The sequence below is a fragment of the Mustelus asterias genome, unplaced genomic scaffold (assembly GCF_964213995.1).
Source record: "Mustelus asterias unplaced genomic scaffold, sMusAst1.hap1.1 HAP1_SCAFFOLD_44, whole genome shotgun sequence".
Classification (NCBI taxonomy): Eukaryota; Metazoa; Chordata; class Chondrichthyes; order Carcharhiniformes; family Triakidae; genus Mustelus; species Mustelus asterias.
Window position 1 is genome coordinate 1,933,391 of NW_027590121.1, and position 18,660 is coordinate 1,952,050.

Consider the following 18,660-nt stretch of genomic DNA (forward strand, 5'->3'; position numbering starts at 1 on the left):
CTCTCAGTGCACTGGAATGCTCTCAGTCGGGTGTATCAGTGCCTTGGTGCTTTTCCAGTCACACAAATGATTAAAGTTTTTGAAGCAGACAGAACAGGAAAATATTTCTCCTTCGAGAATCAAAGATCGATATATTCAGATCCCGATGAATTGAGTGAGGATGTCAGATATTGATGTGACATTAGGTTTGAGATTTCTGTCTGTAAATCCTCCCCTTCCAATATCCTGTAAAAGGAGTTTACAGAAGTGATCAGTGTCAGTACAGGATAGAAATTCAGAACAATTCTAGTTCCTCTGGAACATTCTTTCCTCTCTCATTCTCCAAAAGCTGTGAATCTCCATCCCACTCACTCTCCCTCCATTCTCACTCTGCTGTATCTAATATTCACCCTCCCAATTCTCCTGAAGGTGCTGATTGAGGCTGATTGACAGATCCATGTTCACTGCTTCCTGTTCTGGACACACACAGCTGGAAATCTCCATGCAGGCTGCAGCCTAACAGAAATATGGCTACATTCCTCGACTAAAAATGTTTTAAATGGATTGTTTCAGTGAGTGAAGATACAGGGGGTTGTGACTGATGATGATATTGAATTTGCTGCCAACGTGGGTGATCATAGAGTTTTACAGCATGGAAAGAGGCCCTTCGGCCCATCGTGTTTGTGCTGGCCATCAAGGACTGTTCTATTCCAATCCCATTTTCCACTCTGTGTGCGTAACCTTGTACGCTATGGCATTTCAAAAGCTTAACTAAATTCTTCTTAAATGTTGTGAAGGTTCCCACCTCTACTACTCTTTCAGGCACTGAGTTCCAGATTCTCACCACCCTCTGGGTCAAAAGATTTCTCCTCACTTCTCCTATAAACCTCCTGCTCCTGAAATTAAATCCATGCCCCTGGTTATTGACCCCTCAACTAAAGAGAAAAGTTCCTTCCTGTCCCCCCTATCTGTGCCCCTCAAAATGTTATACACCTCAATCAGGTCCCCCTCACCCTTCCCTGCTCCAAGAAAAAGAATGCCAGCCTATCCAGCCTCTCCTCATAGCTGAAACACTCCAGCCCAGCCAACACCCTGGGGAATTTCCTCTGCACCTTCCCAAGTGCAATTACATCCTTCCTATAGTGTGGCGACCAGAACTGCACACAGTACTCCAGCTGTGGCCTATCCAGTGTTTTATACAGCTCCATCATAACCTCCCTGCCCTTATATTCAATGATGTGAAGATGCCGGCGTTGGACTGGGGTAAACACAGTAAGAGTTTTAACAACACCAGGTTAAAGTCCAACAGGTTTATTTGGTAGCAAATGCCATTAGCTTTCAGAGTGCTGCTCCTTCGTCAGATGGAGTGGATATCTGCTCTCAAACAGGGCATACAGAGGCACAAAATCAAGTTACAGAATACTGATTAGAATGTGAATCTCTACAGCCATATATTCAATGCCTTGGTTAATAAAGGCAAGTATTCCATGTGACTTCTGAACCACCTTATGTAACTGTCCTAATGTCTTCAGAGATCTATGGACATGCACACCAAGGTCCCTCTGATCCTCTGTACTTCCTAGGATCTGACCATTCATTGTGCATTCCGTTACCTTGCTCGTCCTCCAAAAATTATCTAAACTTTTCAGGGTTGAATTCCACTTGCCACTGTTCTGCCCATCTAACTAAAGTTTTAAGGTTTATTTACTAGTGTCACAAGTAGGCTTACATTAACACTGCAGTGAAGTTACTGTGAAAATCCCTGAGTCTTTGTGCCCTGTTTGTGAACAGAACTCCCACTCACCTGATGAAGGAGCAGCACTCCAAAAGCAAGTGGCTTTTGCTGCCAAATAAACTTGTTGGACTTTAACCTGGTGTTGTGAGACTTCTTACCGTGTTTACCCCAGTCCAACGTCAGCATCTCCACATCATAACTGAAGCATTACATCCTCTTTCCTATGTTCAATTTCCCTCGTAATAAAGGATAGCATTCCATTTGTAAAAACATTGATTTATTTAAACGAAGATTTATAGGGTTCACTTGTTTACAATAACCTCACTAATCATAAATCACACCAGGTTCCAGTGACTTAACCAAATGGCAAGAAAGAACACTTTAAATGGTGAATTCGGGAAGTTTATTAACGATTAAAAATGTAACAAGAGAGAAGGATAAAAAAAGCAAAGAATCTATTAACAGTAAAAGGAGAAAGCTTAACTTGAACAATTGAACAGACTTTTCTCCATCCTTCTCAGACCAGGACAAAAAGTGACCGCTCTGAAAACATGGATAACTTGTAAAATCAACAGCTTTCAACACCTCTCTGAAGGGCACAGTGGTTAGCACTGCCGCCTCACAGCGCCTGGGACCCGGCTTGGGTCACTGTCTGTGCAGAGTCGGCATATTCTCCCCCAGTCTGTGTGGATTTCTCCCACAGACCGAACGACTTGCTGGTTAGGTACATTGAGCATGCTAAATTCTCCCTCAGTTTACCCGAACAGGCGCCAGAGTGTGGTGACTGGGGGCTTTTCAGAGTAACTTCATTGCAGTGTGAATGTGTGACATGAATAAATAAACTTTAAAAAGCCTTAAACTTTTAAAAACTTCGCTCAAATTGGTTTCTTGAATCCCCTTTTTTATACTTTCAAAATGTAGAAAGCCCAGCTCAGCCAATTGTTGGGAATTAGCCAATTGGTCTATAACTTGTCAATAATGAAACTGGTTTGGTTTTTAGCTAGTTACACACATTGTCTGAATTTTAAGACAATTCTTTCTCTCAAACGATATCTCTTAGCTTGGGGTAGCCTGAGTGTCGACCAATAATTGGTTAACATCAGTCATTCAATGTTGAGACATCTTGAACAGGAGACGATTCATTCCCTCTAGTCAAGGTTAAGAAAGTATTAAAGTTTATTTATTAGTGTCACCAGTAGGCTTACGTTAACACTGCAATGAAGTTACTGTGAAAATCCCTTAGTTGCCACACTCTGGCGTCTGATCGGATACACTGATTGAGAATTTAACACGGCTAATGCACCTAACCAGCACGTCTTTCGGACTGTGGGAGGAAACTGGAGCACCCGGAGGAAACCCACGCAGACACGGGGAGAACGTGCTGACTCCACATAGTCACCCAAGCCGGGAATCGAGTCCAGGTCACTGGCACTGTGACGCAGCAGTGCTAACCATTGTGGCACCGTGCCACGCTAACAAGTCTTGTTATCTGTTTTTTTCTATTCTGTTGCTGCCAGAAGGTAACATTTTATAATTCCCACAGAATTTTAAACATTCTTTATATCTTTATAATTCTAAACGTTATAAACTTTTGTGTTCAAATTTACATTTCCAGCCTAACAACTGTATTAATGAATCATTTATTCTTCAATTGTCTCTCAATTCAGGCTGTCCATTTAACTAATCTCCTGCTTTACAATTGTGGGAACTTCATTCCACAAATAAGGTAGTCAAATGTGTTGTTAAAAGCAGGATGTTCTTTATATAAATAAATAACAAAGTTTAAAAATCATTGGCAAACAAAAGGAAACAGGAGCATTGGAACCAGCCTGGACTTGCAGACTGAAACCCCGCCTAAAGCCCGCATTTGCTCTGAAGGGAGAGAGGTTGAGAAGAACACTCTGGAACACTTCTCCTCTCCTTAAATTTCAATCCCCCATCAGGACAGAAATACAACAAAGTAATGTCTTTAACAATACGGAAGTCTGTCAGGAGCTTTGTGGTTTCATTGCGACCTGTACAATACCACTGGTAAATCTTGTAATGGTGTTTCTGGAATGGGAGGTGAAGAGGTAGTTTGAGAATCTGTACATGAACATTCCTCTTCCACTCCCACAGCAGAGTCAACTGGCAAAGGTGGACCCATTTCCTGGTGATCTGTGCTTCCAACCATTTTCAATGCACATTTACGACGACCCCTCAAAGGCCACATTTAGTCTGGACCATGGCCTATCAGGCCACTCCCAAGGATGAAGTGGGAATGTACCCAGTGTGTTGTGCCTGATTCAATCGACAAACAGTTTATTGAGTTACGCCAGCGGGGAGAAGCCACAGGGGCTGACCATGTGCAACTCCACCCAACACAGAATATCATCAATTCTTATCCAGTTACTCAGCTCATCAGAATGGTGATAGATTACATGCATTATAGGTTCAATAAAATTAGTATCTGGGCATTATGGAGCTTTGTGATCATCTCATGGACAGGTGCCCCCATCATGATACTTTCCAGACCCCCCTTGGGGGGGTCTTTCTTGGGCTTTCTTTGTACATAGACTCCCTTAGTTAGAAATGGGGTGGATTAAAAGTTCTCAAATGGACGTCAGCACCCTTCCTTTGTTTTAATCTAATGACCACATGGTCTGGGAACATTTCTATTTAATAATCTCTCTTTTTAAACTCTTTTCTTCAGTATCCAATTCCAGAATTTTCCCTTTCTTTGTGTTACTTGCGTCAGGAATAAATCTTTGGACCTGACAGGAAGTTTAACCCAAGATCAATCCAACACAGGATTGGTCAGAATCATTTCACATGTGTCAAATTTTAAATAACCATTACAAATTAAAACTCTCATTCTCTCATGAGTGAGTTTTATCCGGATTAAAATTCCCACATGTTTAGTAAAATATCCTGGAATCCTATCTCTGGCCAGTAAACATGGCTCCAGGTTCATAACTTCTGAACAAAAGAAGTTTTATTGATCACACTTGCTTTGTTAAAAATCTGTTTGATTTAAATCACAGACAGAAAACCTCAAAGCTTGAAGCATTCAACACACAAATATCATCCATACACAAACAGAGAAACTTAGCATGTGCTTTACAACAACAGTAACCAAAATTAATTACTTAAGCATTCTTGTGATCCTGTTTGTAAACTTCCAAAAACTCAATGCCCCGGCCGATGAAGGCAAGCATGCCGTATGCCTTCTTGATTATCTTCTCCACCTCATTGCCACTTTCAATAACCTAGTGCACCTGTACACCCAGATCCCTCTGCCTATGAATACTCTGAAGGGTTCTCCATTTACTGTATATTTCCCATCTGTATTAGACCTTCCAAAATGCATTACCTCACATTTGTCCAGATTAAACTTCATCTGCCATCTCTCCGCCCAAGTCTCCAACTGATCTATATCCTGCTGTATCCTTTGCCAGTCCCCATCGCTATCCGCAATTCCACCAACCTTTGTGTCATCCACAAACTTACCAATCAAACCAGTTACATTTTCCTCCAAATCATTTATATATATTACAAACAGCAAAAGTCCCAGCACTGATCCCTGAGGAATGTCACTTGTCACAGCCCTCCATTCAGAAATGTACCTTTGCACTGCCAACCTCTGTTTTCTTCTGACTCAATATCTCTAAACGTCCTAACACCCTGTCACTCTGTGATCCTTGTGACATTTGAAATCAGGTATTTGCAAAAAGACACAAATAGCATCAGCCCACTGGAGGCTGAGACCAGCCAGTCCAGCACAAAGAAACCCTCTGACCCTTCCCATTGACCAACTGTGAGAATGAACAAAATGCAGTCCTGGATGCAACTGAGAGCAGAAACAATAACAGCAGAATCCAACCCCTGGAATCACTCGTGAACTTGTTGATGTCTCAGCAGCTGGGATGAAACGCTGAAACCCTTCCCACACACAGAGCAGGTGAATGGCCTCTCCCCAGTGTGAACTTGCTCGTGTCTCCGCAGGTCGGATGACCGAGTGAATCCCTTTCCACACTGAGAGCAGGTGAATGGTTTCTCTACAGTGTGAACTCGCTGGTGTGTCTGCAAGTTGGATAACTGAGTGAATCCCTTCCCACATTGAGAGCAGGTGAATGGTCTCTCCCCAGTGTGAACTCGCTGGTGTGACTGCAGGTCGGGTAACTGAATGAATCCCTTCCCACATTGAGAGCAGGTGAATGGTCTCTCCCCGGTGTGGATGCGCCGATGAGCTTCCAGCTCTGATGGGGCTCTGTATCCCTTTCCACAGTCCACACATTTCCATGGTTTCTCCATGGTGCAGGTGCCCTTGCCTCTCTCTTGGGTGGACAATTAGTTGAAACTTCGTCCACACACAGAACAAGATTACAGTCTCTACCCGCTGTGAATGGTGTGATATTTATTCAGACTGTGTAACTGGTTAAAGCTCTTTAGTCAGTGCATTGGAACACTCTCACTCGAGTGTGGCAGTGTGTCGATGCTTTTTCACTCACACTGACATTTCAAATCTTTTCAAATCGACAGACTGGACAATCATTTCTCCTTCTGGATTCAAAGTCCGATGATATTGAGGTCCCAAGGAATATGACTCTGTCAGATCGAGACGTGACGTTTGAGATTTCAGCCTGTGATTCCTTTTTCAATATCCTGTAAAATGAGTTTCCAAAAGTCATCAGTGTCAGTACAGGATAGAAATTCAGAACAGACTATTTCTATGGAACATTCTTTCCTCTCTCATTCCCCAAAAGCTGTAAATCTCCATTCCACACACTCTCTCCCCATTCTCAGCAGGTCTGGCAGCACCTGTATGGAGAGAAAAGAACTGATGTTTCAGAGCTTTGACAAAGGGTCATCTAGACAAGAAACATCAGCTCTTTTCTCTCCTTACAGATGCTGCCAGGCCTGCTGAGATTTTCCAGCATTTTCTCTCTTGGTTTCAGATTCCAGCATCCGCAGTAATTTCCTTTTATAAGGCTGCAGATACCTCCTCCCAAGTAACATGCGTGTGCCCAAGACATCATCACTTGTTTCCCTTATTTCTTTAGCACCCATGGTGCTCTCCGCAGTAAACACAGAGGAGAAGTATTCATTAAAAATCTCACCCATCTCCTGTGGCTCCACACACAGATGGCCATACTGATTTTTAAGGGGATCTATTCTCTCTCTGGCCACCCTTTTACTCTTAATATAGCGATAGAACATCTTGGAATTTTCTTTAATCTTACCTGCCAGATCCATATCATACCCTCATTTTGTCCTCCTGATTTCCCTCTTCAGTATTTTCTTATACTTTTTATAGTCAGAGTGATTCATTTGTCCCCGATTCCTAAACCCAATGTATGCTTCCTTCTTTTACCTGACCAGAGCCTCAATGTCCCTTGTCTGCCAGAGATCCCTAAATTTACCATTCTTTCCCTGCATCTTAACAGGAATATACTGCCCCTGGACTCTTGATATCACACTTTTAAAACCTCCCATTTGCCAGTCATTCCTTTCCCTTCAAACAAATTCACCTAATCGACATCTGCTAGATCCTGCCTAATGCCCACAAAAGTGGCCCTGCTCCAGTTTAGGGCCTTGACCTGTGGACCTGTCCTATCTTTTTCAAGAACTATTTTGAAACTATTGGTGCTCCCAATACTGACACTTCAGTCACTTGCTCCACCTCATTTCTTAACTGTCTAATAGAAAGTGAGTCCAGGAATTGATAATGAAAAATAAGGAGCTGGGAGATGAATTGAACAAGTATTTTGCCTCGGTGTTCACAATAGAGGATACAGTTAAAACTCAGAAACAGCTGGAAATCAGAATTGCAATTAATTAATAATAATGAATAATAAAATACAGTGTAGGAGGAGGCCATTCAGCCCATCGAGCCTGCACCGACAACAATCCCATCCAGGCCCTATCCACATATTTACCTGTTAATTCCCCGATACCAAGTGGCAATTTATCATGGCCAATCCGTCTAACCGGCACATCTTTGGACTGTGGAAGGAAACCGGAACACCCGGAGGAAACCCACACAGACACGGGGAGAATGTAGAAACTCTGCACAGACAGCGACCTGAGGCTGGAATTGAACCCGGGTCCCTGGCGCTGTTAGGCAGCTGCACTAACCACTGTGCCACCGGGCCACATGTCAGTGCCATCGCCCGACTCCAGCCCAGTCTCAGCTCATCTGGAACCCTCACCCATTCCATTGTGACATCACACCCTCACCCATTCCATTGTGACATCACACCCTCACCCATTCCATTGTGACGTCACACTCTCACCCATTCCATTGTGACGTCACACCCTCACCCATTCCATTGTGACATCACACCCTCACCCATTCCATTGTGATGTCACACTCTCACCCATTCCATTGTGACGTCACACTCCCACCCATTCCATTGTGACGTCACACTCTCACCCATTCCATTGTGACGTCAGGGCTTCACTCTCCGATCACAATCCCTGCCGGCCTCCCACATGCAGCCTCAATGGCGGCAGTCAGCCCGGGTCTAACACTACAAGCTGCCGCTCCATTTGGTACAAAGCGGGGGAACCGGGAAGTTCATTTCCGGGGTTTGGGTTTGAACAACATGTTTACAAAGTCTCTCCACCCACCCGCCACATTTATCATTCCCCGCGCGCCGCCCTCTACCTCGTATTGATCTCGCTTCCAAGATAAAACCGGCCATCCGTCGCCATTACCCGCACTGCGCATGCTTCAGGTCCCGCCCCTCATTCACTCCGATTGGTTGGAGGACCAGCCGCTCCCGCTCGGTCCTCCAGCCCCGCCCCCTCTTCCTATTGGTCCGGCGCTGCCGTCAATCAGTCCCCGGGCATTGTGATGTGGAGCATGCGCACTGTCATTGCTATCCTTGGCGCTTGTTTGTCCCGGAGAAGCGGAGTCAGCGTTAGGCGGTGGCTGGGAGGATTTGGAAACACTTTGTGGATCCGCAAACCCTTCAGAATCATTGTCAGCTCCCTGGTTTGCAGCTGCGGGGCTTCTCCCTCCCTCCCTCCCGGGAACAGGCCCAGGTTAACGGCCCCATCCTGGCTCAGCCACTGGAGGATGGTTCACATCAGAGGATGGGGGAGGGGGACAATAAATAAGAGGTTACACTTTGGCCTCAAATCAATGAGGACTCTGATCTCTGGGAAGGAAGGAAGGAAAGAAACCCTGGGAGGTGGGCGGGGAGGATTCACAAACACCCGCTGGAGGCCCCAACACCCCCAGTAAAAAGCTGCAGCTCCCGGGTTTGCAGCTTTTTCCCGGGAGGGAGTTGGGGAAGCTTTGTGGAGACCATTCCCGGCTGGTTCAGTTCGTGGTTCCTGGAGCTCAGAAACCCTGAGTTAGAATCCTGAACCCCACACTGGGTGGTTGTTTTATTAAATACTTTTATTTATTAATCATCTGTTGAAGAAAATATTAATTTGTTTTGAAAAATCATTTTATAGAATTTGTGAAAATACCCATTAAAATAGCAATTCTCCCAAAGTATTTCATAGAATCCCTACAGTGCTGAAGGAAGTTATTAGGCCAAGTCTGCACCGACAACAATCCCACAAAGGCCCTATTCCAGTAACCCCACATCTGTAACCTGCTAATCCCTCTAACCGACTCATCCCAGGACACTAAGGGGCAATTTAGCATAGCCAATGCACCTAACTGGCACATCTTTGGATGATGGGAGGAAACCGGAGCATCTGGAGAAAACCCACGCAGACATGGGGAAAACGGGCAGACTCCACACGGAGAGTGACCCATATTGGGAATCGAACCCAGGTCCCTGGAGCTGTGAGGCAGCAGTGCTAACCACTGTGCCACCTGCATTGCTGATGAGAATTTTAATTCACTGACTTGGGAATTAATTCTCGGGAATAGTCATTCTGAAAATGACCATTAAAATGTGTTTTAATTTACCACATAATGCCAGATTTCAGTTCACATTTCAAAATTGAATTGAGAATGTCTGGGAGCAAATGGTAAAATGAGGTTTGAGACACCAGCTGCAATTATTTTCTGTGACTGATGATACCTTTGTGCCTGTGCAGGAGGTAATTCCCCTGCTGTTGTGGCACAAATAAAATGGAGCCTTTCCTAGGAACAGGCCCATGTTAATGGTCACCGTGGTGTTTCATTGGTGAGCAGAGCACATGTGACTATTGTGGTAACAACAGAGTCAGTGGGGCTGCACGTCCCCTGACTTGGAAGGAAAATAATTGACTCCTTGATTGTACTCTCAATCTGTACATGGTCTGGAGGACTGAATCCAGCTGGAGGGAGCTGGGCTCAGAGTGGAGATGGGGCAATGAGTTTGATTTCAGCTCAGGGACAAGAGAGAGTGTGTGGGATGGGGATTACAGCTCAAGATAAATGAGATGGAGAAATGTTTTGTGGAAACTGAAATTGTCTGTTCTTAAGTACTTTTTAAAACTCTTTTTGCAGGGAACTAGAAGAGGATTCACAGACATTCGATTCATCATGACCTGCTTTTGACAGTGATTGCTTATGATTGATTTTGACAGTGGAGGGAGAAATAGTTCCCTGTTTTGTCAGTGGAAGAAAATTTCAAAATTCAATGTGACAGAAAAAGAACTGAGACACACACACACAGCCAAGTGAGAGTGCTCCAGTGAACTGACTGTGAATAGAGCTTTAACCAGTTACACAGCCTGAAAAACACCACACCATTCACAGTGGAGAGAAACCATACACATGGTCTGTATGTGGATGAGGCTTCAACTAATCATCCAACCTGGAGAGACAGAAGGACACCAGCACCATGGACAAACCGTGAAAATGTGAGGATTGTGGTAAAGGATTCAATTATCCATTCCGGTTGGAAACCCATTGACACGGTCACATTGGGGCTGGGAAAATGGAGAAACCATGGAAATGTGATGATTGTGGTAAAGAATTCAATTATCCATACTTGCTGGAAAACCATCGATACAGTCACATTGGAGAGAGGCCATTCATCTGTTCTGTGTGTGGGAAAGGATTCACTACCTCACCCCACCTGCTGTTACACCAGCGAATTCACACTGAGGATGAAAATTCTCCTTTTCTTTGCAGGGAAAGGATCGCTGGGTATAAATGTAAGGTGCTTCTCGCAACTATAACTGAGCCGTATTATGAACTCAACTGATTATCTTCAATTGATTCTGAGTGCAGCTATTGGCACACTCAGGATTGTTCAGCAAGTGCTGCCCAACCTGTAATCACAGTAAACATTGTATTTTTGGTTTTGTGAGTGTGAGCTGCTGAAAAAAATAACGACATATTATGAGAAATCGAGGAACATGCTGTTTTATTCTATCAGCCACTCACTGGGATGTACAGCCTTGTACCCGGCACTGCACTGGCAAAGATATTCATACCCAGTCTTGCTCATTTGTTTGGGAGGCTGAATGCCTTTCTGGTGCTAGCAGCTAATTAGTGGAAAGTATTACTCGTGTAACCACAACATAGTCGCAGAATGAAACAGATTAGTGTTCCCTCTGTATTGTGCAGCCTTGTGATTGTCCTAAAGGCCATCACTTTCAGATCTGAAAAGTGCCTGGGTCAAGGTCAAATTACCCCAGAAAGGGACATTTTCTCTCAAATCTGAAGCAACAGGTTAAACAAATCATTTCACACTGAAACACATCTTCAACGTTGCGGTAGTTTGTTCAGTTACACACTTGGTGGTCACGTGACTCTGGTTGCAGCATTCCTCAGCCTCATTGGAGGGATTCCTCACATGAGCCGAGTTTGAGGAGAGTATCTCTGGCCTCGAGTGATGCAGTCGCTGAATCTATTCCTGGAATAAACACATTTGGAATATTGTGATAATGCTGTCTGAATCCATCAGGACAATTTTGTATTCAAGTGGGGTGGGGGGGGGGGGGGGATAATGTTCACTGTTTTATATTCGGGTCTGGGGGGGATAATGTTCACTGTTTTATATTCGGGTCTTGGGGGGGATAATGTTCATTGTTTTATATTTGGGTCTGGGGCAATAATGTTGCTTTATATTTGGGTCTGGGGGATAATGTTCACTGTTTTATATTCGGGTCTGGGGATGAATGTTCACTGTTTTATATTCAGTTCTGGAGGGAGAATGTTCACCGCTTTATATTTAGGTCTGGGGGATAATGTTCACTGTCTGGGGTTTGTTAGATAGCGATGAGGACCATCAGAGGATTCAGCAGGATATAGATCAGTTGGAGACTTGGGCGGAGAGATGGCAGATGGAGTTTAATCCGGACAAATGTGAGGTAATGCATTTTGGAAGGTCTAATACAGATAGGAAATATGCAGTAAATGGCAGAACCCATAGGAGTATTGATAGGCAAAGGGATCTGGGTGTACAGGTACACAGGTCACTGAAAGTGGAAATACAGGTGGAGAAGGTCATCAAGAAGACATACGACATGCTTGCCTTCATCGGCCAGGGTATTGAGTTTAAAAATTGGCAAGTCATGTTGCAGATTTATAGAACCTTAGTTAGGCCGCACTTAGAATATAGTGTTTAATTCTGGTCGCCACACTTCCAGAAGGATGTGGAGGCTTTGCAGAGGGTACAGAAAAGATTGACCAGGATGTTGCCTGGTATGGAGGACATTAGCTATGAGGAGAGGTTGGAAAAACTTGGTTTGTTCTCACTGGAGTGACGGAGGTTGAGGGGAGACCTGATAGAAGTCTACAAGATTATGAGAGGCATGGACAGAGTGGATAGTCAGAAGCTTTTTCCCAGAGTGGAAGTGTCAATTACTCAGGGGAATAGGTTTAAGGTGCGAGGGGTAAAGTTTAAAAGAGATGTACGAGGCAGACTTTTTACACAGAGAGTGGTGGGTGCCTGGAACTCATTGCTGGGGGAGGTAGTGGAAGCAGATACGGTAGTGACTTTTAAGGGGCGTCTTGAAAAGTACATGAATGAGATGGGAATAGAGGGATAGGGTCCCCAGAAGGGTAGGGGGTTTTAGTTCAGTCGGGCAGTATGGTCGGTGCAGGCTTGGAGGGCCGAAGGGTCTGTTCCTGTGCTGTAATTTTCTTTGTTCTTCGTACACAGGCTAATTTATTTTTCTAGGGGTGAGTGTGCCTGAAAGGTATGCAACTGGAAAACATTTTCCATTCACCTGCTGCATAGCTGCAGTATATAGATAGTGTTCTCACTCTGCCAGCAGGGCTGTGGGTTTAATTGGATCGATCTTAAAGACAGCCCGACTGGGCAGGATGAGCCAAATGGTTTCCATCTGTGATGTATCATTCTATAAAACAGAATATTCAGCATCGGGAGAAAGAAAGTGAAAGAAACTAGTCTCTGTGGGATTTAGCCAACCAGTGTAAGTACCTTCAGGGGAGCAGAGAGGGAAACTAGTGGGAAAACGTTTAAAAACTCGGGGTATTCCCACAGGAGAGCACTGGTTTAAATCAATTTTAGAAGTAGAGAATAACAGCGCACAAATTCCGAGGAATGCATTTTTAAAAATTGATTGATCTTAATTGCACAAGATAATATTCTATTATCGTCTTTGACAATGACGTCGTTAATTCCCAGGTGCCCCTGCGGGTTTGAAAGTGTCCTATTCATTCCACAGGAGCCTAATGCGCAGGCGCAGTGTTATATCTGGAGCGTGCGCAGTGTCACTTTGCTCGGAGTCTTGCGAGTCCGGGAGTTGGCACGTTTTTCTGCGGGTGAGTCGGTGGGGTTGCGGGAGAAATGGAGCCGGGAGTCGGGGTAGGGAGGGAGCTATGGCTTCCAAACATCCGCTGTAGGCTGCAAGACCCGAATAAGACCCTGCAGGTCCCGGGTTTACAGCTCCCAGGCTTTTATCCCGGGAACAGGCCCCAGTTGTCGGCCGCCATCTTGTTTCAGCGGAGACGGAGGGCGCATGCGCTGCTGTCTGACGGGTCATAATGGGCGTGGTTTCAGGGGCTGGTTCAGAACCTCTGTCTTCAGAGGGACAATAGGTAGCAGGGCGCATGCGCAGCTATCCAAGAACATCGGAATAAGAATTCGGAACAGGAGCCCGTCATTCGGCCCATCGAGCCTGCTGCATCATTCAATAAGATCATGTCTACTTTGCTCCCCCACCCCGTCCATACCCTTGACTTTCTTGTGGATCAAAACCTCAGCTTTGAATATATTCAATGACCTGCCTCCAATCCTCACTGGTGAAGACAGAGTTCCAAAGATCAACAACCCGCTGAGAGAAAAGATCTCTCTTCATCTTAAATTTGAGATCCTTTATTTTTACTTGATTTCCACACCTGAGGAAACATCCTCTCAGCATCTACCTTGTCAAGCACCTTATATCATATGAATCATAGAATCCCTACAGTGCAGAAGGAGGCCATTCGGCCCATCGAGTCTGTACCGATCACAATCCCACCCAGGCCCCATCCCCACAACCCCATGCATTTACCCTGCTAATCCCCCTGACACTAGGGTCAATTTAGCATGGCCAATCCACCTAACCCGCACATCTTTGGACTGTGGGAGGAAACCAGAGCACCCGGAGGAAACCCATGCAGACATGGGGAGAATGTGCAAACTCCACACAGACAGTGACCCAAGGCCGGAATTGAACCTGGGACCCTGGCACTGTGAGGCAGCAGTGCTAGCCACCGTGTCGCCCTTAAATTCCCAGATGTTTCATTAAGATTACTTCTCAGTCTTCAAAACTCCAAAGAGTACAGGTCCAAGCTGCTCAACCTGAAAGCTAAAACTCCTCATTTCAGGAATCAACCAACTGGATCGTCCCTGAACTGCCTCCACTGCAATTTTGTCCCAGCTAAAGTAATTCTGTGCCGGGTTAAAGGAGGAGTGAATGTTTTGAATTTCTGTCCTGGACAGATGCTGATGGATTTTGGAAACTCCTTTTACAGGGGGTTAGAAGGGAAAGATTTACACACAGCAAACTCAGACCAAAAGAAATGTTTGTCTGTCTTGAATTTCTAACCTTGAATTACACCGATAACTTTCCTCATTTACAGGGACAAGATTTGAAGATTGCAACATTTTTCCCGGACACTAATCTCTCTGAGATCTTTTCAGCTGCAGCAGATTTTAAAATGTGAAAACAGTGTAATTGTTTTGAGGTGAGTGTTAGTGAGCATTAATTTAAATTTAGAGCATGCTCTGATTCCATAGATCTCGGGCTATTATGACTCCTTCCCCATGGATGGGGAGGCAATGGTACAGCGATAGTGTCATTGGATTAATAATACAGGGATCCAGGGCAATGCACTGTGAACCCTGGGTTCGAATCTCACGTTGGCAAATGTTGAAATTTGAATTCAGTAAAAATCTAGAATTAGAAGTCCATTGATGACAATTGTTGTAAAAATCCATCTGATTTAATAATGTCCTTTAAAGAAGGAAATTACCACATCCCCCAGCAATGCAAACCACTCAGTTCAAGGGCAATGAGTTATGGGCAATAGATGGTGACGCAGCCAACACATAGAGTCATAGAGCAATACAGCACGGAAACAGGCCCTTGGGCCCAACTGATCCATGCCAACCATGGTGCCCTCCCAGCTTGTCCCAATTGCCCATGTTTGGCTCATATCCCTCTCATCCTTTCCAATTCATGTACATAAGAACATAAGAAATAGGAGCAGGAGTAGGCCATCTAGCCCCTCGAGCCTGCCCCGCCATTCAATAAGATCATGGCTGATCTGAAGTGGATCAGCTCCACGTACCCGCCTGATCCCCATAACCCCTAATTCCCTTACCGATCAGGAGTCCATCTATCCATGATTTAAACATATTCAACGAGGTATCCACCACTTCAGTGGGCAGAGAATTCCAGAGATTCACCACCCTCTGAGAGAAGAAGTTCCTCCTCAACTCTGTCCTAAACTGACCCCCCTTTATTTTGAGGCTGTGCCCTCTAGTTCTAGTTTCCTTTCTAAGTGGAAAGAATCTCTCCATCTCTACCCTATCCAGCCCCTTCATTATCTTATAGGTCTCAATAAGATCCCCCCTCAGCCTTCTAAATTCCAACGAATATCAACCCAATCTGCTCAGTCTCTCCTCATAATCAACACCCCTCATCTCTAGTATCATCCTGGTGAACCTTCTCTGCACTCCCTCCAAGGCCAATATATCCTTCCACGAATAAGGGGACCAATACTGCACACAGTATTCCAGCTGTGGCCTCACCAATGCCCTGTACAGATGCAGCAAGACATCTCTGCTTTTATATTCTATCCCCCTCGCGATATAGGCCAACATCCCATTTGCCTTCTTGATCACCTGTTGCACCTGCAGACTGGGTCTTTGGGTCTCATGCACAAGGACCCCCAGGTCCCTCTGCACAGCAGCATGTTGTAATTTCTTTCCATTTAGATAATAATCCAATTTGCTATTATTTCTTCCAAAGTGAATAACCTCCCATTTGTTAACATTATACTCCATCTGCCAGATCCTCGCCCACTCACTCAGCCTGTCCAAATCTCTCTGCAGACCTTCTACGCCCTCCAAATGATTCACTTTCCCACTTATCTTTGTGTCGTCTGCAAACTTTGTTACCCTACACTCAGTCCCCTCCTCCAGATCGTCTATATAAATGGTAAATAGTTGAGGCCCCAGTACCGATCCCTGCGGCACGCCACTCGTTACCATGCACTTCTCCAAATGCTTTTTAAATGTTTAAACCTGCTGTTTGAACCTGCCTCAACCACTTTCTCTGGCAGCTCATTCCATGTACACATCACCCTCTGCATGAAGACGTTGCCCCTCTGGTCCCTTTTAATCTTTCCCCTCTCACCTTAAACCTATGCCCTCGAGTTTTCAATTCCCCGACCCTGGCAAAAAGACAATGTGGGTTCATCCAATCTATGCCCCTCATTATTTAATACACCTCAATATGGTCACCCCCATATTCTCCTACGTTCGAAGGAATAAAGCCCTCACCTGTTCAACCTCTCGTGATCACTCAGGCCCATTAGTCCCGGCAACATCCTCATAAATCTTCTTTTCACTCTTTCCAGTTTATCAATGTTTTTCCTATAACAGGGTTACAAAAACTGTACACAATACTCCAAGTGCAGCCTCACCAACGACTTATACAACTATAACATAATGTCCCAACTCCTATACTCAGTGCCCTGACTGATGAAGGCCAGTGTGCTAAATGCCTTCTTCACCACTCTGTCTACCTGTGCCGCCACTTTCAACAAACTATGTCCTTGTACTCCTGGGTTCCTCTGTTCCTCAACACTCCCCAGGGCCTTACCATTTACTGTGTAAGTCCTACCCTGGTTTGACTTTCCAAAATGCAACACTCACACTTAAGACCATAAGACATAGGAGCAGAATTAGGCCACTTGTCCCGTCAGGTCTGCTCCGCCAACCAATCATGGCTGATATTTTTTTCATCCCCATTCTCCTGCCTTCTTCCCATCACCCCTGATCCCCTTATTAATCAAGAACCTATCTATCTCTGTCTTAAAGATAGTCAGTGACCTGGCCTCCACAGCCTTCTGCAGCAAAGAGTTCCACAAATCCACCACTCTCTGGCTGAAGAAATTCCTCCTTATCTCTGTTTTAAAGGATCGTCCCTTTAGCCTGAGGTTGTGCCTCTGTACTCTGTATTATCTGTACTGAAATCCATTTGCCAATCATCAGCCCACTTCCCTAACCGATCAACTGATCAAGATCTCCCTGTAATTTTTGATAACCTTCTTCACTATCAGCAATACCTCCTAATTTAGTATCGTCTGCAAACTTGCCAACCATGCTTTTTATGAATTTTTAAACGGCCATTCATTTCTCTGTTTGACCTCTGCCCTCCCTGATCAGCTCTCTGCCATTGTCTACCTTCCTCTGCCTCTAATAATGGGTGTATTTTAACTATTATTTCCGCAAGCTATGTCTTGATGAGGTTTTTCCCACTTCACAACTCTGTTCACTGCTGATTTACCATTTTAGAAAGGAATTGTTTCTCTTCCACTGGAGATCATTTCCCTTCCACTTCTGAGCTTATATTGACCAACAAAATCTGATACATTTTTATTCCCTGTAATTCATTCTGCCCACCCTGAAACGTTAATCTTCTTTCTGTCTAAAAGGACGGTCTCTTTCCTCATGTTCACAATTAAAGGGCAGGAGATGGCTGACATTTAAGGGGACAGTAAATTAATATAGGACAGAGATATGTCCAGTGTTATTATATGGTACCCAGATTAGATAATTATGTTGCTGTATAAAATATATTTATTATTATTTCTTGCATTGTAATATAATCCTGTAGCGATGTTATACATTTCCAGTCATAAAGTCATTACAGCACAGAAAGAATCCATTTGGTAACTCGAGTCCATGCTGACTCTCTGTATAACATTCCAGTCCCATTCCCACTCTATATCCCATTCTCCTGAAAGTTTATTTCCTTCAAGTGCCCATCCACTTTCCTTTTTAAATAGGATCCATAGATATGGATGGAGATTTACAACTTTTTGGGAATGAAGTAGGAAAGAATGTTCCATAGAAACTAGAATTGTCTGCTCTGAATTTCTATCCTATACTGACTGTGATGACTTTTGCAAACTTATTTCACAGGATTTTGAATGAGGAATCACAGGCAGAAATCTCAACCGTTCTGAATATCTTGTAATATGGAACTGTAGCTACGTTATATATTTCCAGACGTCTCTGCCCTCAGAGGGCTGTTGGTCTTTTGGATTTCTGTTCCACAGGGACCAGTGGAGGCTGAGGATCATTGAATATATTCCAGTTAGACAGATCTTTGACTGACAAGGGTGTCAAGGGTTATGGGGAACAGACAAGAAGATGGAGAAAAAGCTAATATGTGAGGGGATTTCTTCACTCAAGGATGTGGTAAAGCTTTGGAATTCTCAACCCCTGAGGACAGTGAAGCCTCAGTCATCAACTATTTTCAAGAGAGAGATTGATTGGTTTCTAGATATTGAAGATATCAAGGGATATGGGTTTAGT

At 44.4% G+C, this 18,660-nt stretch overlaps 2 protein-coding genes across 2 annotated transcripts in view; both read left to right on the forward strand.

Annotated features, from left to right (window-relative positions):
* Positions 1-18,660, forward strand: part of LOC144482991 (uncharacterized) — a 160,993-nt gene that overhangs the window by 139,504 nt on the left and 2,829 nt on the right. The gene's annotated exons all lie outside the window — the stretch shown is intronic.
* Positions 1-18,660, forward strand: part of LOC144483028 (dehydrogenase/reductase SDR family member 1-like) — a 340,453-nt gene that overhangs the window by 59,245 nt on the left and 262,548 nt on the right. The window lies entirely within an intron of this gene.